The sequence below is a fragment of the Globicephala melas genome, chromosome 1 (genome assembly GCF_963455315.2).
Source record: "Globicephala melas chromosome 1, mGloMel1.2, whole genome shotgun sequence".
Lineage (NCBI taxonomy): Eukaryota > Metazoa > Chordata > Mammalia > Artiodactyla > Delphinidae > Globicephala > Globicephala melas.
Window position 1 is genome coordinate 106,945,391 of NC_083314.1, and position 12,167 is coordinate 106,957,557.

Genomic DNA, 12,167 nt, shown 5'->3' on the forward strand with positions numbered 1-12,167 from the left:
ATTGGTGCTTGATGAAATATTTTATCACCTTCACTGTTATCCCAGTGGAGGTACAGCAGTTTAAAAAAATAAACACCGTTTTCTCATTTCAGAAGTTCATTATGTGGAAAATAAGAAAAAAGTGTAAAGAAAAAAACACAAAACCTGTAATCCCAAACCCTAAAGGTAACTGCTATGAACATTTAAATGTAACTTTCCCATCTTTTTTGTATGTTCAGCACTTTTTAAAATAGAACTTTTACTGCGATAAAATATATATATATAACATAAAATATACCATTTTAACCATTTTTAAGTGTACAATTCAGTAGTATTAAGTACATTCACATTATTGTACATCCATCATGACTTTCCAACACCAGAACTTTTTCATCATCCCAAACCGAAACTCCATATCTATTAAACAATAACTCCCCATTCTTCTTTCCCCCAGATCCTGACAACCATTAGTCTACCTTCTGTCTCTGTGAATATAACTAGTTACCTCATATAAGTGAAATCATGCAATATTTGTCCTTTTGTTTCTGGCTTATTTCACTTAGCACTATGTTTTTAAGATTCATCCATGTTGTAGCATATATCAGAATTTCATTATTTTAAGGCTGAACAAAAACCCATTGTATATATGTACATTTTGTTTATTCATTCATCCATCAAGGGACATTTGGGTTATTTCCACCTTTTGGCTGTTGTGAATAATGTTACTATGAACATTGGTGTAAAAATATCTGTTTGAATTCCTGATTTCAATTATTTTGGGTATATACCCAGAAATGGCATTGCTGGATCATATGCTAATTCTATGATTAATTTCTTATGGACCACTACACTGTTTTTCACAGCAGCTGCACCATTTTACATTCCCACTAGCACAAGTTTCCAAATTTCTTCATATCCTTGCCAGCACTTGTTATTTACCTTAAAAAAAAAAAACTCCATCCTAATGGGTGTGAAGTGAAATCTCACTGTGGCTTTGATTTGCATTACCCTAGTGATATTGAACATCTTTTTGTGTGTCTGTTGGCCATTAGTATATGTTCTTTGGAGAAATGTCTATTCCCATCCTTTGTCCACTTTTTAATTGGGTTATATTTGTAGTTGCATTGTAGGAGTTTTTGTATACTCTTAATATCAATCCCTTATCAGATATATGATTTGCAAATGTTTTCTCCCATTCGGTAATGTGCCTTTTCTTTCTATTGATAGTGTGCTTTGCACAAAAGTTTTTAATTTTAAAGAAGTCCAGTTTATCTATTTTTTTCTTTTGTTGTCTATGCTTTTGGTGTCGTATCCAAGAAAATCCAATGTCATGAAACTTTTCCGTATGTTTTCTTCTGTGAGTTTTATAGTTTTTCAGGTCTCACCGTTAGGTTTTTGATCCGTTTTGAGTTAATTTTTGTGTATGGTGTAACGTAGGAGTCCAATTTCAATCTTTTGCATGTGGGTATCCAGTTTTATGGGCACCATTTGTTGAAAAGACTTTCCTTTCCTTATGAGTAGTGCTTTTCTGATGCCAGACTTATTCTGGCTGGAGGCCAGACTGCTTCTCTGAGGTTTCCTCACCCTCACAGGTATGTGCTCAAGGGATTGTAAAGTTATTTAACTGTGAACAAAATGAAGACATGATGAACTCAAATCTAGTACTGAATCATGGTGGTTCAGCAGAGCCTAGTGAAAGCAATTGTTCAAATACTGACTATAGAGAGCCTTGCTGGAACCTCAGTTAAGCCAGTTTCATTTGTTGTGAAATGGGGATAATGAGAAGAAGAATCCAAACAATGGCATAAATGCTGGAATATTATTATGGCTAATAGTCATTATTGTGGTTAATGTTTATGAGGAGAGTACTAAGTACTGCTGTGTGTTAAATGTTTTACATGTATTATCTCACTTAATACTCAAAACAGTCTTATGAAGTAGGTGCTATCATTTTCACCACTTTAACCATCCCTGAGCTTCTTTTGTTGTCTATAAAATGAAGAAAATTATATCTACCTTGCAGAACTGTTGTATTAAATGAGAATAGTAAATGTAAGGGGCCTAGCAAAGACTATGTACATAATAGATGCTTAACGGATGGTAGCTCCTTTCCTTCAGTCCAGGAAGTGACTCCAGTAAACACAAACTACATAATATGAGGATTCTGCTTGGTTTCTAACAATCTTGAATTTCCTGATACTGCCCCTTCAAGGTGAATAGTAATGATTATACTGTCAGATAGGAAAGTCTGATACCATTTATTTATGAGACAGGGATATCTTGTAATCACCTACCTGTAAGGCCAAAGCAGAGACTATTTATTATCAGACACTAGGACAACTTCTGCAGTCACTCATCTGGGAAGTGAACAAGCACCAGCAGTCTTGGAAACAGCTGGCTATGTGTTTTGGTCCAGTGTGTTAGTGATCTTTTAACACTTCATCATTTTGGGTGATAAAGTGCCATTTCCTTAAACCCTTTTTCATTTTATTACCTTTACTCATTTCCTTTATTTATTTTTTAAAATAATGATTACAGTGAAGAGACTGCCTGAGACCAAACTAGAAGAGGCAAGCAGGGCTTATATAAGCCAATATATTAGTATAGTCCTTAGTGGGTGTACTTATTCTGGGTCAGATTTTCTGGATATTATTTGGACATTCATTGGATTTCTCTTTAGCTGTAGCTAATAAATTAACTGACAGTGGGGTCAATTCCTGCTCCTCAGTGGCAGCTGGCCCTCCCTTGGAGCCTCTTTACAATCCCTTCACTTATTGCTAATTGATTTCCTAATTCCCCACAGCAGCTGTTATAAGTAAACCTCTTCCACTCCTCCATCCCCTTAATCTTCTCCCTGCTCTCCATACACTGAGCGGCAGGTGATTGTGCCTCTGTGATCAGTTCTCTTTCCCACTGCCTTTGGGTCCTCCTTCATCTTCTCCTCATCTCCCTGGGGCTCTTATCCCCAAGTCCCCCCCTTATCTTTCAGGACCTGGCTCCTTCATTTACTCCCTCTCTCCTAGCTTCAGTCTCTCCTCTTCTTTTTCCTTCACTCATGAACAAGCTCAAATATTCCTCAACCTATAGAAGCCTAACCATATTTCCCTTGAAGTTAATTTATTTCTCCTTTCATTACTGGCAAGTTCTTAACTTTTTCCCTCATTATAAAAGTAACATAGTAGTAGAAAAATTGGGAAGTAGAAATAATGGAACATATTTTGAACACTCATAATCACAGTTCTGGAAGTAATCACCAGTGTTAACATTTGGGTTTCTATCCTTCCAATATTATTTCTATGCACTTATAATATTAATTTATTTCAACATCGAGAGCATTCTGGATATTCTATTTTGTAAGTTGACACTTTTCTTCTGTCAGTAAATATTCTTCTACATGATTTTTAATTATTGCATTAAAATTTCCATTGTATGGATGCATTGTAATTTAGCCATTTTTTTTTTTAAGATGTTGGGGGTAGGAGTTTATTAATTAATTACTTTTATTTTTTTTGCTGTGTTGGGTCTTCGTTTCTGTGCGAGGGCTTCTCTAGTTGTGGCAAGTGGGGGCCACTCTTCATCGCAGTGCGCGGGCCTCTCACTATCACGGCCTCTCTTGTTGCGGAGCACAGGCTCCAGACGCTCAGGCTCAGTAGTTGTGGCTCACGGGCCCAGCCGCTCCGCGGCATGTGGGATCCTCCCGGACCAGGGCTCGAACACCTGTCCCCTGCATTGGCAGGCGGACTCTCAACCACTGCGCCACCAGGGAAGCCCTGTTATTTAGCCATTTTAAACCACAATCATAGGGTTATTTCCAACTGTTTGCTATAATTAACATTATAGTACAACCTTTGCAAATAAATCTTTTCACATATTCCCGATTATTTCTTTAGTACAAATTTCTGAAGGGAAGTTCCTGAGTGCATATTTTATTGCAAAATATAAACATTTTTGAAAGAGTAGCCTACTATCATCCCTTCAACTTTTAACTCCCATTCACTAATTTCCAAGCAGTGCTGGCCCTTCCACCATCACTGAAGCTGCTCTGTCAGAGGTTAAGGTCAACATCGATTACTAATCACAAGTCTTCCCAGGCTTTATCTGGCCTAATCTCTTTTCAGCAACTGCCACTTTCTGTGCTTTTCTTTTAAACATGTTTTTTCCTACTATTTTATCTGAGTCCTTTGACTTCTCTGGTAATACATTTTCAGACTCTTTCCTGGTTCCTTTTCTTCTGCCTGATCTTTTACTTATTCTCTCCTCTTGCTTGAGATTTTCAACTATTGAGTTCATGCCACTGCCACATAGATCTCACCATAAATTTGACCTGATTTGGGGTCCGCTGGCCTCTCCATCCTCGCATCTCACCGCTCTTCCCTGACAGCTTCCTCTCCCCATCCATATATGTCCCAGTCGTTCTGAACTAATTGCATTTACTATGCCTTTGATCCTGCTGTGCTTAGAAATTCCTTCTCCCCTTCTTCACTTGATGAAGTTCTACTTATCCTTCAAAATTCACCTCTTTTAGGAAGCTCCTTGACAACCCCCCACTTCCACTCTTTTATGCCTCTTTGCCCCTTGGCCTGGATGACTAGGGTGACCCTTCTCTATACTCTGATGTTTGTGTTTCCTTCCTTGTACTGTGTTATAACTGCCTGTCTCCTCCTTTAAGCTGTGAGCTCCTAGAGGGCAGGAATTGTGACTTTGAGAATTGTATCCCCAGAGCATAGCATGGTACTTGTTGTCGAGTAGAGACTTGTAGGAAACATCTTCCATCCCTTAATCAAATCATACTCTGATCTTCCTCTGGGGACCTCTCCACTGCCTTACTCTTGAGCCATAGGTTTGGGTGGGACTGACCTATTCCCTATTGAAGGGGTAGGTCCTTATTGGCCATATTACCCAATTATAGCAAATGACAAGAAAACTTTTTTTTTTTAGAAGAAAAGCTTTCTTTTAGTTCTGTAACAGCTGCTAGAAGATGTGTTTCTCTTCCCCTACATGTTGTATCATAAAGATTTAAGGTAGAATTGTTTACCCATTTTGCTAGCACGAAGGAGTGCCTGGAGCTGCCTGCAGGCTGTGTGGAAGATGAAGCTGGCATCCTGGAGGACAGAGCAGAGACACAGAGTGAGTCAGCATATGCATGCATGTATGTATTATTATTATTATTTAATTTAACAGTCATGTGTAATGTTTCTTACGTGCCAGGTGCTATTCTACGTGCTTTATAAATATTAACTCATTTAATCAGCATGTCAATCTTACGAAATAGGTATATTATTATCGTTATTTAACAGTAGAGAAAAACAATATACAGAAAGACTAGATAATTTGCCTGAGTTAACACAACTCATAAGTAGGGATTTGAAGCTGGGCTTAGTCACCAATCTTATGCTGTCCCTCATTGGACACAAGCACCAAAGAAGGGCTTAAAGAGCAGGGCTTTCTCTGAAGTCAAACATCTATTCAGTGTGATATCCTTTCTTCATTGTGTTTGAAATCTACATGACTGTAGGTCCTGCAGTTGGATGCAGAGTGAGGGAGTCACTCAGGCGGGCTTATGCTTTCTTGCCCATAGCTAATTAACACACAGCCTGTGATTTCTGAGCAAGCTTTTTACATCAGAAAATGGTCCCTGCTCAGAAAAAGCTAAGCAAGAGTCTGTCTCTTCATGTGGCTTATTGGATCATGGAATATGAGAGTTGGAAGGAGCCCTTAAAGGTAATCCCCTCTGATCCTCTAAGTTACTGATGGGAAAACTGAGGTCCATTGAGGAACTATGGCTTGCTCAGGATCAAAGAGAAAATTAGAGATGCACCAGGACTGGTGCCTTTCCCAGGTGTGTTATGTGTGCTGTACTCATGGTTTGTAGCCCTTTCCATCTGAGGAGACTTTATAGAACTCAAAATGTAACAGGCCAGACTGAGAGAGTGTAGTGACAAGGTTTGGGTCCTGCACTGTTGGAACTAGAAAGCAAAGGGCAAAGGTCAGCTCAGATACAGCCATAAGCAGGACAGAGGCTCCATTGCCTGCCCTTCCTATCTAGGATCATTCTGAGTGGCACCTCCCAGGAAACCCAGATATCTTGATGCGCATGTCAGGGTCACTTTTTTTTTTTCTTTTTTTTGTGGTACGCGGGCCTCTCCCGTTGCAGAGCACAGGCTCCGGACTCGCAGGCCCAGCGACCACGGCTCACGGGCCCAGCCACTCTGCGGCATGCGGGATCCTCCCAGACCAGGGCACAAACCCGCGTCCCCTGCATCAGCAGGCAGACTCTCAACCACTGCGCCACCAGGGAAGCCCCAGGGTCACTTTTGAGTCTTCACCTTCCTTGACCTCTCAGAACTGTTTGATACCATTATTCATTCCCTTTTCCAAACTGTTTTTCCTCTAAGGCACCATGACCTCTTGATTTTCTTCCTACTCTTCTAGCTGTTCCATCTCTGATACCTGCATGAGTTCTTTCTCCACCTGATTTTAAGGCTGGTGTCCACCCCAGACCCTCTCTTTTTCTCCCTTGCCATACTCTTCCTGGGGATAGATAGCCATCATCTGTCCCCATAGTTTTAATGATTTACATGCTGGTGTTTCTCAACATCATTTCTCCTAACTGTCTGTCTTTCTGTAAATGTCAGACCCGTATATTCAGGTCACCAGCTGGGCAGCTCCACTTGGATAGGAGATAAGATAGGGGCTAAAGAATAAGAGAAAGGATCCAAGAGTGGGAAAAGAAGCCTGGTGGCATCAAAGGAAGTATAGGAACTGATTTATGAAGGATCATATCTAGTACCTCACATATGTTATTTAATCTTCTCAACAGTACTATTCCCTATTTTACAGATGAGAAAATTGAGGATTAGGGTGTAAAGAACCTTTCCCAAAGGTCACACAGTGAGTGAGGAGCAGAGCTGAGCTTCAAACCCAGTTCTGTGTGACTTCAAAGTTGAAGCTTTTACAGACTGTGCATATCTGTGATCAAGTAGGTATCGTATAGTCAACACCTGCCATTTCCCTAGAGCCTTCAGGAGTACCTGGAAAAAGTTTGTGTCCAACAGCTTCTGAACAGAGACACCTAAAGGCCTTCAGCCTCTGGGGAGATATGAGTGACAGACCTAGTGTCCAGATATTCAGACTTGGTAAGCCTTTTTACTTGCAAAGGCCCTGAAAGGGGTGCTAAGGCTCTACAGTTCCTGCTAGAGGGAGTTAGTCTCCCAGGCTTCCCAGAGGAGGCCAACAAAGGCTTTGAGAAGTCTCACCCAGCCCAGCCCTCCCCAGATCTCCCTCAGGCAGCTATGACTCTCCTTGGACTCCTCCTGGCCCCTCCCCAGTCCAGATTAGCCCTGATTACTTTGTCATTTCAGGACCTGCCAGCCAGAGCACATCTATGGGGCAGAGTTATCTCTGGAGGCTCAGGAGTCTGGGGCCCCAGCCCTTTGGTATCTGAGTTTTAGGTGCTTCTTGGCAGTTGTGAGCACCTTGAGATTGGGGAGCACAGGCTCTGGACGTGCAGGCTCAGCGGCCATGGCTCACGGGCCCAGCCGCTCCGCGGGAGAAAGAGAAGGTGAATGGCACGTGGTGCAGAGGACTGGGCTGGGGTTGGGGGGCAGCAGAAGAATAGGGGTGCCAGGCATGGAGGGTGTGGGCGAGAGAATAGTTTAAGCTTGGTTCGAAAGGAGAGAAGGCCATCTGAGGATGATGGACTGGGAGAAAGAGGAGGTATCAAACAGATATAAAGCCAGAGGGTTGGGAGCCTGAGCCAGCGAATGGCATATCTGGCAGTGACGAGATGAACAGTGTGTCTGTGGCAGCAGGTGATGGACGTGGGAGAGCAGGATGACTCGATGCAAAGGGTAAGGCATGGCATGGGAGGGTCCTCTCCCTGCACGCTGAACTACTCCAGGACGATGGTGGGAGCAGGGAGACAGAGGAACACAGGCAAGCTGGTGCAGCCAGACAGTGTGAGCCCCAGGGGAGTTATGCTGGTGGGGAGCAATGGTCTTGCACACGGGGGAGTGAGGACACTGGCCCCACCATCTGGCTTCATCTGCTGAGTCAGGCAGATAAACATGTATGAGAGAGCAGAGTCATCACTGAGGATGGCTGCAGGAGGTGCCTGTGACCAGGTCTCAGTGCGGTCCAAGAAGAGAAGAGAGCCTTCTGTGAGGAGGTGAAGGATGAAGGGCATTGATTTGCCATGGAATAAGGAGTCCAGTGGGCACAGAGGAAAGCTTTGCAGGGAAGAGGGGCAGCTGGCATTTGGGAGAAGAGACATAGAAGAGTGTGAGGTTGAGAATGCCAGAGAGAAAAAAGGAGAAAGCTTACATGTTAGACAGTGACTTAAGTCTACAAGATGTAACATCTAAGCATGGGGGGTCCACGCAGATCTCTGGGGTCAGGTTGCCTTGTGGAACACCCAAGCTGTGGCTCCATAGAGACTCGGGCTGGTGCGGGGCTGCTGACAGCGGGCCAACCCACAGATAGGCTCTGGGTGGTCAGAGGCCATACCAGGAATTTCCAAAGACCTAGATGTAGAGCAGTTGCTGTCCAAAAAGAGATCCTTTCCTTCCTTGGAAGCTTCCCTTGCCTAGCTTCTAGGGCTCCCAGGATGAAGTCTGAGCTCAGAAACAGCCATCACTCACCCTGTCAGCTGCTAGAGACAGCCCTCTCTGCCCAACAATGCTGGGAATCCTGCTCTTCTAACATCCATTTTGATTTAAAATCTTTTATGTTTGAGATAAACTTTTCTCTGTTGACAGTGGGCTGGGTTTGACCTATTCAATAGGTGTGGGACTTCTGGCTTATGGTAAATCCTGATTGGAAAATAATATCACACATTTCCTTGTAAATGTATAAATATATATAGATGTTGGCTGTTCCCCTCCCCACCACCAACACACAGCATAGAAGCAATTTAAAGCAATTTAGACGTGCTCAGCATCTGGCCCTCATAAAAGGCCTTCAGTGAGTCATGATTTTGCACCAACAGAGAGGGCTTGTCTTGCTTGTGGAGAGAATTGTGTTTACCTCCCATCCCCATCCTGCCCGTGAGCCTCTCTATTGCTTTATGATGATCAGTCTGATTTGTGTGCAAAGAGACTGGTGAGATAAGAATTCAGGGAAGGGGAGCAAGAAGAGGAGGAGGATCCAGACAGTTACATATTTAAGGTGAAACTACCAGTTTTAAGAAGTTTACTGTTTTTGCTTTTGAGGAGCAAGCCAAAAAAAAAAAAAAAAAAAAAGCAGGGGAAAGAGCCTCATTTTGTGAGTTAGGGGATGGCCTCTATTCCTAATGTAGGCCACTCAATATCTTAGAGCCTCAGTTTGCTCATCTGACAAGTGGGACTAGTAATGGGTACCCTATCCAGTTGAGAGAGAAAAGGACAGCTCTTGCTTGAGTTGTGGAGTGAGCACCTTAAATATGCCATTTCATTTAATACCAAAGACAATCCCATGAAGGAGTAGGCATTAAACCATTCTTCAACTGAAGGAACTGAGACATGGAAAGGCTAAGTGGTTTGTTCAAGGTCACTCAGCATGTCAGAACTCAAACCCACATCTGTCTGGCTCCAAATCCTGTGTTCTTTTCATTACTTCATGCTGACACTTAAGTCAAAGGACACATCCCAGACTCCCCCTGGGAAGGGGAAAAGCACAAGATTGCTTCCCTGCTCCAAGGCTTGAAGTGTCCCTGTGTCTTTTGTCCTCACAGAAGTTCCAGCCAATCCGAGTTCTATTTCCTCAGGGCCCTGCTGTCTGCTGTGGGAGCAGGTGGGTTGTTAATCTGATAAACGGCTTCCTGCTAAGGTGGGAGGGTGAGCTGAAGATCTGCTGAATTGCCCTCCAGAGTGGCAGGTGGGAGACTCCAGTGCCTTTGCCCATGGAATCGCTCTAGGACTATGATCTGAAAGGATGAGGGCTTTGGGGTTGGTCAGCTCTAGGTAGGAGTCCTGGCTCTGCCTCTTGCTAACAGTATGACCTTAAGTTGTCTGACCTTCAGTTTCCTCATCAGTAAAATGTGGATAAGAGCTCACTGAAGGGGGGATGTTGTTGTGACTATTAAATGAGCTAATGTGGGAAGTGTGCCTAGTACCTGTGTTGTATATTGTACACAACCGAGTAAAAGGCAGCTGTTGTCTCCATGAGGGGAGTGAGCAGACCTCCAGGAGAGCTGTTTCTGCATCGACTAGTTTTTGTGTCCCCTCCCCCAAATCCACAACAAAGTCAATCATTTATTCATTTGTTCAGAAAATGTGTTCCAAACACTCACTCTGCCAGTGGCTGGGGCAAACATATACAAGACAGGCAGTGTCCTTGCCCATATGGAGCTCACAGTTGAGCTGGAACCACGTGGCAGAGAAATATCTAGTACAGTCATAGAGGGGGCAGAATCTGGGAATCTAATCCTCACCAGTGGGGTCTGTCAGAGTCAGGCCTTCTCTCCAGGTGTAACAGATTCTTATTATGGAGTGGTGGAGCACACCCCTTCCTTGGTGGAGACAGGAAAGACTGGGCTGCCAGACTGTTGAGAGGAGGGGGTGGGGGGTGTCCAAGGTGGACCTGGGGGAGCTTCCTATCTGGTGTTGGCAAAAACCCACCACCTTTGGCAGAGACAGACTGATGCCAAAAAAAAATAAAAGGTATAATTTATTTGTTATCTGAGACATTTATAGAGTGTTAGGAGTTGCCATATTTGCCAGGGACAGTAAATGTGCCAGGGACAGTAAATGTACCAGGGACCTGTTCCAGCTCCCAGCCCACTGACTCACAGGTCACCTTGATGTTGGGCAGATCAGTGAGTGCTCTGGGCCTTTCCTGGGAGGCAGTAAGATGGGTGCCTGGGTCCAGGCATGGAACTTGGCAAAAGGGCTCATTGCTAGTCTGCTTGGTCTAAGGTACAGCTGTCCTGGGGATTAGGTAGGGTGTAGGCACACAGTTCACCCCTCTGGGCTTTCCAGGATCTTCCATGATTCAGCCCCTTCCCATCCCATTCTACCCCATTATCCTGCTTGTTCCTCAACAGTCAACACCTACACCAAGCTAGCAACTCATGAGTCTCCAAGCACATAGAAAGTCAGTCCCACTTCAGTGATTTGTTTGCAGTTGGATCCCTACTGCTTCGCTTCTTAGCCATAGCTAGATCATCTCTCAAGCCCAGCTCTCATTCTCCCTCCTCCAGAAAGCTTTCCTTAACTTCTTCTACAGCACATGCTGAGCTTTCTCCTTGTAGATCTCCCCATTTTAGTGACTATTCGTTAATTATCTCGTTCATTAATTTATTCAATGCATTGGCAAGTCTTGCCCATTCTCTATGAAAAATACTTCCCCAATCCATCTAGTTCTCTCCATCTCTACTGCTCCCACCCTAGTCACCTCTTGCTTGGATTACTAAATACCCTTGTAACTGGTCTCCTTGCTTTTGCTCTGCTTCTCCCCAACCTTTCCATACTCTGTGGAGCATCCAACGATCTTTTGTAAAGATAAATTAGCTCCTGTCACTCCCCTGCTTACAATCTTCTAGTAGCTACCCAAACTCCTCACCACAGCTCACAAGGCTCTGCTAATCTGGCACTTGAGTGCCTTCCCAGCCTTTTCTCATCCTGTCATTCCTCTTGCTCATTCCACTTCAGGCACCTCAGCCTTCTCTCTGTTCCCCCAAAAGGCCAAACCACTACCACTCCCTCAAGATCTTTGCACTTTCTGGGCCTTCTGTCTAGAATGTTCTCAGTTCCTCAATGTCTACCTCCTTCTCATCTCTCAGCATTCTGTTCGACTGTGGTCTCCTTAGTGAGATATTTCCTGACCACCCTATCTAAAGTAGTTCCTGCCCTCCTCAAGTCACACTTTATCTCATTACACTATTTCCTTTATATCATTAACATTTTCTGAACTTACCTGTTTTCTTTATATTGTCTGCTTCTTTCCAGTAGAGAGGAAGACAATACCTGTCTTGTTCACTGCTCTATCCTCAGAGTTTAGAATAGTGCTTAACACATACAAAACCAAAAAATATTGTTTAAAAATTTATTATGTGGGTATTAAATATCTTCTTTGTGTAAAGCACTGAAAATCAATAATTACTACCACTGATTAGAGATACAAGTGCCTATCCTTAAAACAGGGTTTCTTAAAGGTGGTCCACAAACTGGTGATCTATCAATGAGTTTGCAAGTGATTTGATGGTTTTAGAG